This window comes from Neofelis nebulosa, chromosome 2 (genome assembly GCF_028018385.1).
Source record: "Neofelis nebulosa isolate mNeoNeb1 chromosome 2, mNeoNeb1.pri, whole genome shotgun sequence".
Classification (NCBI taxonomy): Eukaryota; Metazoa; Chordata; class Mammalia; order Carnivora; family Felidae; genus Neofelis; species Neofelis nebulosa.
In genome coordinates, this window is record NC_080783.1 from 131,522,484 (window position 1) to 131,534,423 (window position 11,940).

The 11,940-nt window shown below is 36.9% G+C and overlaps 1 pseudogene; it reads left to right on the forward strand.

Annotated features, from left to right (window-relative positions):
- LOC131490967 (large ribosomal subunit protein eL39-like) overlaps positions 1-9,909 on the forward strand; it is a 70,474-nt pseudogene extending 60,565 nt beyond the window's left edge.
- Positions 9,910-11,940: the final 2,031 nt, after the last annotated feature.

An 11,940-nucleotide genomic window follows, 5' to 3' on the forward strand; every position in this document is an offset into this window, starting at 1 on the left:
ATTTGCAACAGCATGGATCATGGATGGACCTGGAGGATATTATGTGAAATGAAACAAGTCAGAATGATAAAGACAAATATGATATGATTCCACTTATAAGTGGAATCTTTTTAAAAAGCAAAATATAGGGGCGCCTGGGTGGCTCAGTCGGTTAAGCGTCCGACTTCAGCTCAGGTCACAATCTCACAGTCTGTGAGTTTGAGCCCCGCGTCAGGCTCTGGGCCGATGGCTCAGAGCCTGGAGCCTGCTTCCGATTCTGTGTCTCCCTCTCTCTCTGCCCCTCCCCCGTTCATGCTCTGTCTCTCTCTGTCTCAAAAATAAATAAACGTTAAAAAAAAAAAAAAAAAAAAAGCAAAATATAAACCCTGAGCATATAAACAAACTGAAAGCAGATTCAGACCTATAAATACAGAGAACAAACTGATGGTTGTCATGGGGAAGGGGAATAAGTAGCCTGGCAAATGGGTGAAGGGGAGAAGGAGGTAGAGGCTTCCAGTTCTGGAATGAGTGAGTCATGTGAACAAAAAGAGCATAAGGAATACAGCCAATGGTACTGTAATAGCTATGTAACAGGACAGATGGTAGCTGTACTTGTGAAATCACCAAGTTGTATACCTGAAAACAATGTAACATTATGTGTCAAATGTGCTCCCCCCAAACCCAAACAGATAAATAAACAATAAGCACTTCTGGACAACTGCTCCACAAATAGGCAGGCTACTTGTGTTGTGTCTTCCCACAGCTGGTTGGTTTATGGTAGAGCTGGGTGAAGATCCCGCTTTTCTTTGTTTATCTCCCTGACAGACTTCCAGTCAGGTGACTTACCAATTCTCAGGGATTTCTGGAGGTCATTTCAGCTTCCATCCTGCCCGTCCCCATTAATTTTAGTTTTATTATTATTATTACTATTATTATTATTATTATTATCTAAGGTAATTATCATGAAATAGATGACTTTGAAGTTGCATCCAGGATTTTAAAAAATCACAGGAATGAGATACAACTAGTTCAGGCACAGGGTCTCTCTTAGGGATGGAGAGGAGTATATAAACATCTGTAATTTTTATTTACTGGGTAAATATTTCTGACTCAAATATGACACAATGTTAACATTTGTAAATTTGAATGATGGATGTGCTGCTATTTATTATGCTATATTATACTCTTTTATAGGCTTGAAATGCTTCATGGAAATAAAATCTTCTGATTTGTTTCTACTTGCACATGACAAGTGTATGTTTCTTTATACTCTAGCTGTGCCTAAAAAAGTGTTAATTAGTATTATATAAATGTAATAATTTTTAAAACTTTGTACAGCTTACTATGTAAGGGACTCCCAGGTAAGTCTTTTTTTTTTTTTTTTTTAAATCAGAGAATTTATGGGACGTCTGGGTGGCTCAGTCGGTTGAGCATCTGACTTTAGCTCAGGTCATGATCTCGAGGTTGACAAGTTCGAGCCCTGCATCGGGCTTTGTGCTGACAGCTCAGAGCCTGGAGCCTGCTTTGGATTCTGTGTCTCCCTTTCTCTCTGCCCCTCCCCCACTCACACTCTGTCTCTCTCTGTCTCAAAAATAAACATTAAAAAAATTTTACGTTTATTTTTGAGACAGAGAGAGACAGAGACAGAGCAAGAACGGGGGAGGGGCAGAGAGGGAGACACAGAATCGGAAGCAGGCTCCAGGCTGTGAGCCATCAGCCCAGAGCCTGACGCGGGGCTCGAACTCACGGTCTGTGAGATCATGACCTGAGCTGAAGTCGGACGCTTAACCCACCGAGCCACCCAGGCGCCCCTAAAAAAATTTTAAATCATAGAATTTATTATACATGGAATCTGCTTAAAACAAGGCATACATGTAGGGTGATGAGATCCAGAGTGAGCACATCAGGGAAATTATGCAGTTTGTATAATTCTTTCTCATAATTTATGTTAGATATACCCTTGCAATCAAAAGGTAAATAAGAACAATCCAGGAAAAAGATCTTTAAAAATGAATATGTCTTTCTTCTGAGAGAAAGCATTACTTTATTAATATATTATAGTGATTCTACTATTAATTAAATAAAGGTTAGAATACTACATTCTTTTAGGGTTCATGGTTTTTGCACTTTTTTTCTATTGGAATCAACTGTCACAAAAGATAAAATGTTCAAAGGATATAATAGCAAAAATTTTATTTCATTTACTACTGGAATTCTGATAAGTTTATATTAAGACGAGCTAAAATTTCTGGTAATGTCTGTGCATAACAGCTGTGCTTACACTGTGTAGGAGTTGAAACTAAGGGTGAACCGTGGGGCTCAGGAGCACCTCTGGAGAAGTGGTCAGAGGTAAAAAGAAGGAGTCTAACTGATTAAAGGAACATCTTGCCTTTTTCATAGAATTATAATTATAGCTGCCTGCTGATTTTAAAGGGATAATCTTCCCATCCTTTGCCACATAAGTCAAATCCTTACTTCTAGCTAGCTCGCTTAAAAACAGCAGCATGATTTGAATACAATTTACGAATCAGTGCACAGACCCAAACAGAAGACTAAGGGGAAGATGGTTCACAATGTGGGGAGTAGCAATTGCTATCAGATCCTTCTGCACACCCACCAGGATATTTAAACTCTAAAAAACCAAGCAAACAAACAAAATTACAAGATACATGTCAATTAGTGGTAAGCATATGGAGGGAGTGAAACTTTTCATTCTGTTTTTGGGATTCTAAGTTGATACAACTGTTTTGGAAAACTGTTTGTGTCTGTTAGAGCTGAGCAGATACATGCTCTAGAGTCACAATTCCAGTCCTACTCAATAGAGCATGTGCACAGAAAACACAGCAAGAATGTTCATCATGTAACTATCTGTAATGGCCAAAAGCTTGGAATAATAGAGTGAATAATCTGAAGTATTTTTATATCATACAGTGGCATAGTACAGAGAATTAAAAATGAATAAACTATTACTGCATGCAACAACAAGGAATATTCTCTTTTTTTCTTTTTTTTTTAGTTTTCTATTGCTGTGTAACAATTTAGCACAAATTTAGTGGCTTAAATAATGTATGTTAATTATCTCATGGTTTCCATGGGTCAGGATTCCAGGAATGAGTAGCTATTTCCTCTGCTCATGGTCTCACTAGGTTTGATCAAGGTGTCTGTTGGCATTGCAGTCTCATCTGAGGCTTGGGGTCATCTTCAAAACTCATTGAAGCTGTTAGCAGAATTCAGTTCCTTGCAATTGCAGGATTGAGGTCTATGTTTCCTTGCTGGTAGCTGGCCACAGTGTGCTCTTAGGTCCTGGAAGTCATTCTCAGGTCCAAGATGACAGGTTATTTCTTCAAGTAGGAGAACATATATGGCTTTGAAACTCTCATAAGATGACAGGTTATTTCTTCAAGTAGGAGAACATATATGGCTTTGAAACTCTCATAAGATGACAGGTTATTTCTTCAAGTAGGAGAACATATATGGCTTTGAAACTCTCTCAGGAAGGGTCCCATTACTCTGAAGGGCTCACTTGGTTAAGTCAGGCTCACCAAAGCTAATCTCTCATTTGCATAACTCAAAGTCAACTAATTAGTAACTTAACCTCAGGAAGGAGGTCCCATTATATTCACAAGTTCTTCCTATACCCAGAAGGAGGGGATATATAGGTCATATATATCAGGGAGAGGGAATCTTGAGAGCCATCTTAGAATTCTGCCTATTTGTATTGTATAACTCTATACAAAATTCAAAAGTCTAATGTTGGGGAAAGAAGTCAAAACAGTGTCTGCCTTTAAGGAGAAATAGTAATGACTGGTATAGAACTCAAGGAAAGTTTCTAGGGTGCTAATAATCTTTTGGTTTATTTGTCTAGATGGTGGATACAAGGATGTATTCACTCTTCAAACTGTTCAGTTATGATGTGGCATTCTTTTTGGCATGTATGTTATAATTTGACTTAATTTTTTATTTAAAAGAGAAATGAAATATTACAGCTTTTCCTTCCTCCAAAAATATATGTAGGTGGACATATATAGAAAATAATGACATTCTCAGTCAAGAGTGAGTGGGGACAAATTACTTGTAAACTAGGAATTATTTGAGGATTATAGCTCTGATTTGTCACCTAACATATGGAGATATCAGTCAAAATATTTTTTTGTCCATTCTCAAAAAATGAAACAAAACATCTTGCCATTTGCAATAACATGGATGGAGCTAAGTGAAATAAATTATTCTAAGGGAAATAACTCAGAGAAAGACAAATACCATATGATTTCACTCATATGTGGAATTTAAGAAACAGAACAAAGGAAAAAAGTTTTAAAAAAGAGACGGAAAGACAAAACAAGAAACAGACCCTTAACTATAGAGAACAAACTGATGGTTACCAGAGGAAAGGTGGGTGGGAGATGGGTTAGATAGGTGATGGGGATTAAGGAGCACACTTGTGAGAAGTACCAGGTGTTGTATGGAAGTGTTGAATCACTACACTGTAGTCCTGAAACTAATATTACACTGTATATTAACTAACTGGAATTTAAATAAAAGTTAAAACTTAAAAAAATGAAACAAAACAAATTTTTCATGTTAAAGAATGAAATTTATGTGTTCCTCTTCCAAGAATCCTTCCTTGATATGCACAATCAGAATGAAATACATTAAACGTTGCAAAGAAAATTGTGTCACAACGCCAGTTTGAAAGTCAGTTGATCACTGACTTTCAGCCTTTGTATAAGCCCATAGTCCCTGCTCCCCACCCGCCCCCCAAAAAAGGATGGCTTAAGTTCTATTTTGGAAGAAGTTTTATTTTCCTGGTGAAAATGGGGAGGAGGGCTAGTAAGTAAGTGACACTGCCTTATGATGATTTGGGACTATTCAGTTCAGTTTATGGTCAATTACACATTATGTACATCCCATTGTCTTTGCCTTTGTGTTTCTTATAACAGCATGGTTCAATTAAAACAACTTCTTTGTAACTTTCTTTATCTTGCAAAAATATAATCCTCCTATATAGGTCATTAATTTTTGACCCCAGTTCCTAAATTATGATGAGTTTTTCCGTGCATGCTTTCTTCTGTAGCCTATAAAATTATTTTTCCCTCTTATAGACCTTGTACCGCTAGAAATGGTAATGAGGTAGATGTCTTTGAGTTTTCTTCTCATGTTTCAGAGCATTTTCCTTCAATTCCACTAAAACCCCCAAGCTTTGTATTTCATACTATTCGATTTTATAACCTCATATCCTGCAATTGTAGCTGTTATCTCTCAAATGCTGGATCATTCCTACTCATTTCTCCATGAGTCATTTTCTAGCTGTCCCTCTTCAATTACCTCTATCCTAACTCTTGGTGATTTCAATTAAATTGTAGATAATGCTCTACCCATCTGGCCTCAACTTCCTTAAAATTATCTGCATCCAATAATCTTGTCCTCCACCCTACCTCAGCCACTTACTCTGTAGATATACCTGTTACTAATAATTGCACTCTCTCTGAAACATCAATTTTGTACAGCTCGTTCTGTGACCACTGCCTCCTGTTTTGTTTTGTTTTGCTTTGCTTTTTTTGTTTTTTGGTTGTTTTTTTTTTTCCCTTCCTAGGGCTCTGAATGTACATTTTCCACCCTCCAATCCATTAATCATATCAATTTTTCACTGTCCCTCATCCTCGTAATGTCATCTTTCTTCCGTTTAAAATTTTTATGGTCAATGGGGCACCTGGGTGGCTCAGTAGGTTAAGCACCCAACTCTTAGTTTCAGCTCCATTCATGATCTCATGGTTCCTGAGTTCGAGCCCCATGTTGGGCTTGGTGCTAATGGTGTGGAGCCTGCTTGGGTTTTTCTCTGTCTCCCTCTCTCTCTGTTTCTCCCCTGCTTAATTACTCTCTCTCTCTCTCTCTCAAAATAAATAAATAAACTTAAAAAGAATTATGGTCAAAGGGCACCTAGGTGGCTCAGTCAGTTAAGCATCTGACTCTTGATTTCAGCTCAGGTCATGATCTCATGGTTCATGAGATAGAGCCCTGAGTTGGGCTCTGCACTGACAGCACAGAGCCAGTTTGGGATATTCTCTCTCTCTCTCTCTCTCTCTCTCTCTCCCCCTCCCCTGCTTGTGCTCTATAAATAAATAAATAAATAAATAAATAAATAAATAAACAAACAAACTTTTAAAAAATAAAATGAAATAAAATTTTATGGCCAATCATTACAATCATGCTTTGCACATACCCTTTGTTCCTTTACACCTTTCATGTTTTATCACATTTGCTTAAGTCTAGTTAATTTCAACTTATCACTGATTCCCTGACATACATCTCTATAGATGAATGTGGCTTGATAGAACATATAACCTTGTTAATTGTTCTTATTATAAATTTACATGAAATTCAAATGGGCCATTAATCTTACCAGGCAATCATATGATATGGTCTAGTCTATTCACTTCCCATTTCTGAAAACCTATATACCACAGTCTCCTTTTTTTTTAAGTTTATTTATTGATTTTGAGAGAGAGAGAGAGAGAGAGAACAAGTAGGGAAGGGGCAGAAAGAGAGAGGGTGACAGAGGATCCAAAGCAGGCTCTGAAGTGGGTTAAGTGCTGACAGCAGAAAGCCCGATGTGGGGCTCTAACTCATAAATTGTGAGATCATGACTTGAGCCGAAGTTGGATGCTTAACCAACTGAGCCACCCAGGTGCCCCCAAAGTCTCCCATTTTTATTCTGTGATGATAACTTTCCCCTATGTAAAGCCCTCCATTTCAACACTAGATTCCATCTTATGGGACAGAGGGCTGACAGATCACAAAAGATACATGCTTTCTTTCTACAGTAAACAATTTTGATAATTAGAAACTTACTCATCCTGGGCTTGCACTTTTCAGTTCCCCTTGTACCTAGATAAAGGATATTATTCTTACTAATCGTATGTGAGTGAAAGAAATATGTGTCACTCTGGGCAAGTAATTAAGAAAAAAAATGTATCTTCTCCATGCTGTCCTTCCAATAACTAGTCAAGGGGGCAAAAAAGGAACTCTCAGGTCTTAGGGGACAGATTGAGGCTCAGTATTGAAGAAGCCTTTGTCCCTTGAAAACTTTACATAGAAAACAACCTACTGGAGACCCTCATGAAACTTTTGAGTGAGTAACAAACTCCTACTGTGTTAAGCAATGGAGGGTTTAGATGTAGGTCTTAGAACAGCTGGGTTAATTTACATATATCTCCTCTGACCATCATTTCCGTAATCTCCCATATTATCAATTTTTTTACCTTTTCTTAGAATGCTAATATTTATCCCACATTAAAAAAAAAAATCCTGACTCTACTTACCCATCAGTTACCACTAAAGTACTTTGTTCTCCTTGGCAGCAAAATTCCTTGGGTAAATTATTTATACTCTCTCTCTCTCCATATATATATATATATATATATATATATATATATATATATCTCCATATATATAAAAGATAGATATATATATATCTTTTATATCTAATATATATATATATATATTCTCTCCATATATATAAATAAATATATATATATATATATATTTCTCTTTTAATCTCAATCCAGTTAGAATTATTCTGCATCGTTCCATCAAACTTCTCTCCATGAGATCAGCAATAACTTTCATCTTGTTAAATCCAATGGTCAATTCTCAGTTCCTACCTTAATTACCTTATTAGCCACATGTTAGCAACTGTGCCCCTCTTCCCTGTAAACTCTATTTAAATTGTTTTTAATACAGGAAGCCTCTTGATTTTCTTTCTGCTTCATAGATCACTCTTTACACTCCTGAGCTGCTTATCTTTACTAAGAACTCTTCATGTTGGATTGCCCCAGAGATCAGCTTTCTGGTTTTTTTTTTTTTTTTTTTTTTTTATCAACACTACCTTGGTGATCTCATCCACTCTAATGGCTTTAAATGTCCACATGACATTGATGCCTAAATGCATATTTCAAGCCCAGACCTCTCTCCTAATCTACAGATAGCTATTTGTGCTATTTAACATCTCTGCTTGGAGTTTAACAGACATATTAAACCTAATAAACCTGAAATTAAAATTCTGACCTCATCTAAACCTTTCTTCCTATTCCTTTTCTGAGAAGTCAGTTATAATTTTTATATTTGCTCCTCTCTGTATATAAGGTGCCCTCCCCCCACACATACCCTGGTTTCTTCCAAGATTTCTTCTGTTCTTTCATTTCCCACAGTTTGAGTACAACAGGCCTAGGTGTGTAGTTTAATTTTGCTATTTCTTCTGCTTGGTATTCTCTGAGATTTCTAGATTTGTGGCTTAGTGCATGGTGTTAATTTGGGGGAAATGCTCAGCCATTATTGCTTCAAATATTTCTTCTATTTCTTTCTCTCTTCTCCTTCTGGTATTCTCATTATCTATGTGTTATATCTTTTGTAGTTGCCCCACAGTTCCTGGATATTCTGTCATGGTTTGTTTTTGCTTTTGTTTGTTTTTCCCCCAGTCTTGTTTCTTTCTCTTTCATTTTCAGTTTTGGAAGTTTCTTTTGGCGTATTTTCAAGCTCAGAGATCCTTTCCTCAGCCATGTCCAGTCTACTGACGAGCCCATCACGTGTGTTCTTCATACCTGTCAGAATGTTTTTATGCCTAGCATTTCTTTTTTATTTTTAATTAGAATTCCATCTTTATGCTTACATTACCCAGCAGTTCTTATATGCTGTCTACTTTTAGACCTTAGTATTAATCACCATGGTTTTAAACTTCTGGTCTGGTGAGGCTAACATTCATGCCATTTCTGAGTGGCTTTTGTTGTTGTTGTTGTTTTGTTTTGTTTTGTTTTGCATTTTCATAGGCATTGGAATTTGTTGTTGAGGGCCAGAAATGATGTACTGGGGAAAAGGTACATGATAAATAGCCCTTTAATAATGTAATAGTAAGGTATGGGGAGGAGTTCTATAGTCTGTTCTACAGTCCTGGATTGTGTCTCAGTCTGTTAGTAAGCCTCAGCCCCGGGGTTGTAAACTTCACAAGTGTTTCTCTGTCCTCTACTCCCTTTAAGTGGGACAGGATGGCTAGAGGGGCTGGAGTTGGATATTTTCCTTCCCCTCAGTAGATTAAGTTCTGATAAAACTACAATAGGTTAGGGTCTGATAAATTAGTTTCTCTTGAGACCAGGCCATGTTCCAAAGAACAGAATGCTCTGATGTATTTCAAAATGGTTATTTTCCCCTCCCCCTGTTAGAAGGCTGAAGGGACCTTTTTTCTCCCATATTCCCTGTGAGTACCTGGTAGAGCTATTGGAGCTAAAATTCATGTAAGTTTGCCTCCCTACTCCCTAAGACTGTGCCATCCTGCGGTTTTTATCCTCAGACTTGTCTACACTGACTCTCTAGAAATTTGTCAGTTATAGTCTAGATTTTCCCGTCAGTACTAGTTCCTGTAGAGCTTTCAGCTTGAGCGTTCTGTTCTGTTCAGTTGTGCTGCTCTGTGTTCATCTGCCTGTAACTCCAATTTGCGGGGTAGTAGTTTGCCTTGTGACCTCACATCCCTGACAGAACTAAGATAAGTTGTTGATTTGCCAGTTTGTTCAGGTTTTTGCTTGCTGTTAGGATGGAGTGACATTCCATGTGAACTGTCATTCCTTTGCTCTGAACCCTTCCGTGTTTTCCCATTTAAATCAGAGTAAAATGCAAACTTATCTAAATTCCCTCTAAAATAGCTCCTCTTCTCTGCCATTGCGGTGTGTGCTGCTGACTGTCTCTTGCCAGGTCTTCTCACAAGACTTCCAAGATCCAGTGATTCCTGGCCAAGAAACAACAGCAGAATCGTCCCATTTCCCAGTGGATTTGGATGAAAACTGGTAATAAAATCAGATACAACTCCAAGAGGCAGCATTGGAGAAGAATGACGCTGGGGCTGTAAGGGACCACACATGAGATGGCACACATTTATGCTGCCTGAAAGTCCTGTGTTCTTATTGCATTGCCTCCCTACTGCCTGACCAGTAGATCTGTTTTATCAGGGAAATGGCTTTTCTCTGTTATGATGCTTTTGCACCAGTAGGTTGGTTCATTAATAAACATGTGAGACCTTTTGACTGACTGACTGACTGACAGATAGATAGATAGATAGATAGATAAATTCCTTCTAAAGTCATGCATGACCTCTATTACTTTCAACCTAGAATGATATCCTGATATATTCCACTTTGCTCACTCTGCTAAAACTTTACTCGCTTCTCTATTCATCCTGGAGCACATAGCAGTGTTTTGACAGTGCCATGGTACTGTCTGTTCCTACTGTCCCGGACTCCTCTACATCAGATATCCATATTGCTAGTTTTCTGGTTTTCTTCAGATATTTGTTTAAATTTAATGACACTCACTAGGAAAAAAAAAAGTTAAAAATATTAACCCATTCTCCCACCCCCCTTACATTTCAGGTCTCCCTTATCCTGCCCCTCTTTTTAAAAATCTTCTGACAGCTCTTATCATCTTCTAATACACAATATGAAGTACTTATTTATTAGATACATCATTTGTAGTATCCCCCCCCCCCCACTGCTCCTTTACTCTTACAAATTACTACTCGAATGTAAATATTTCATGGGGAACCTAGATGGAGATTTTTGTCTGTTCTATTCATTGATGTATTCCAAGAACCTAGAATGATGCCTGGCACTTAATAATTTGCAGATTACATGAACAGAGGCACAACATCATTGTTTGCTTTTCTACTTAAGATAAATTTAATTACAGATTTACATACACACACACACACACACACACACGCACACAGAAAATATATGTATAGCCTAACACATGCCCAACCCAGCAAGGGTAACAATTATAGATTATTCTGATGCTCACAAATATTTGCAGCATTAAATTTTATTGAAATGCTTACAATTATTTTAAAAATGACTGGTGGATCTTAGCATAGTACAATAATCTACTGGAATATCTTAGCAAAAAGCATTCCAGATAATTATTTGTATTCAAACATTTTCTGCAGTTCAATTGTGCTTTTATTTAAAAGTCTTTCCTCCCTATGACTGTTGGTAGAAATGTGGCCTTCAAGCTGTTTCTGACATATCTACAGTGCAGTATCTGAACACATTAGTCCCGAGTTCATTGTTCTATTCTTTATTAATAGTTATATTTAATCAAGCTAAGCCAGGGCTTTTTATCAATCCCTGGTAATTGATCAGGACATTTTGATTATACTAAAGATTGGTTTTTTTATTTTACTAAAATATGTAGAGTTCAGTGAAATGTTGAAATTCTAAAGACAATCTCTAATATTAAATGAGAGATATTAAACAATTTTATAATGTTTTCTAACGACTCCATATGTGAATAGCCTTGAGAATGATATTAAGAACTGTGAGAATAATATTCAGGATATCATTCCAGACACTCTGCACACCCATCTACTTAAAGATCATCAAATTATAAGAAATACAGTGTTTGATAGCATTGCTCACTGGTTCTCCACCAATACATTTATAAGATTTATGTGTGCCTTCCAAATTGGCTCTCTACTCCAGATTTCTTAGAAAAAATACATATCTGATGGTTAATAAAATTCATTCTACTTTCCCTTTATTACAAGCTATACTTGAACAAATTTATTGAGCATTGAACTACATACTTGATATACTGTAATGGAAAGAGCTCCTCAGTGTGCCTAAAGAAGAGAATGTAACACTAGTTGCACCATGAATAAATCCTTGGGAAAAAAGGAGAGAGAAAAATGGGAAACTATTATCAATTTGAAGAGGTAATGATGCTTCTATTCTGAAGAGAGAAAAGTCCCAGAAACTCTCAGTATTTATTATTGAATAAAAGAGTGTTTATTTGCTCCCCAGGCTTCATTCCAGTAAAAATCTCAATGGAAAAAAATCACAAAATTATGCCTTTATAATTACTATGACTAGTTATCAGTTAATTTTAGAAAGGGAATTTCAGATCAGAGGCTGTGCATTATTT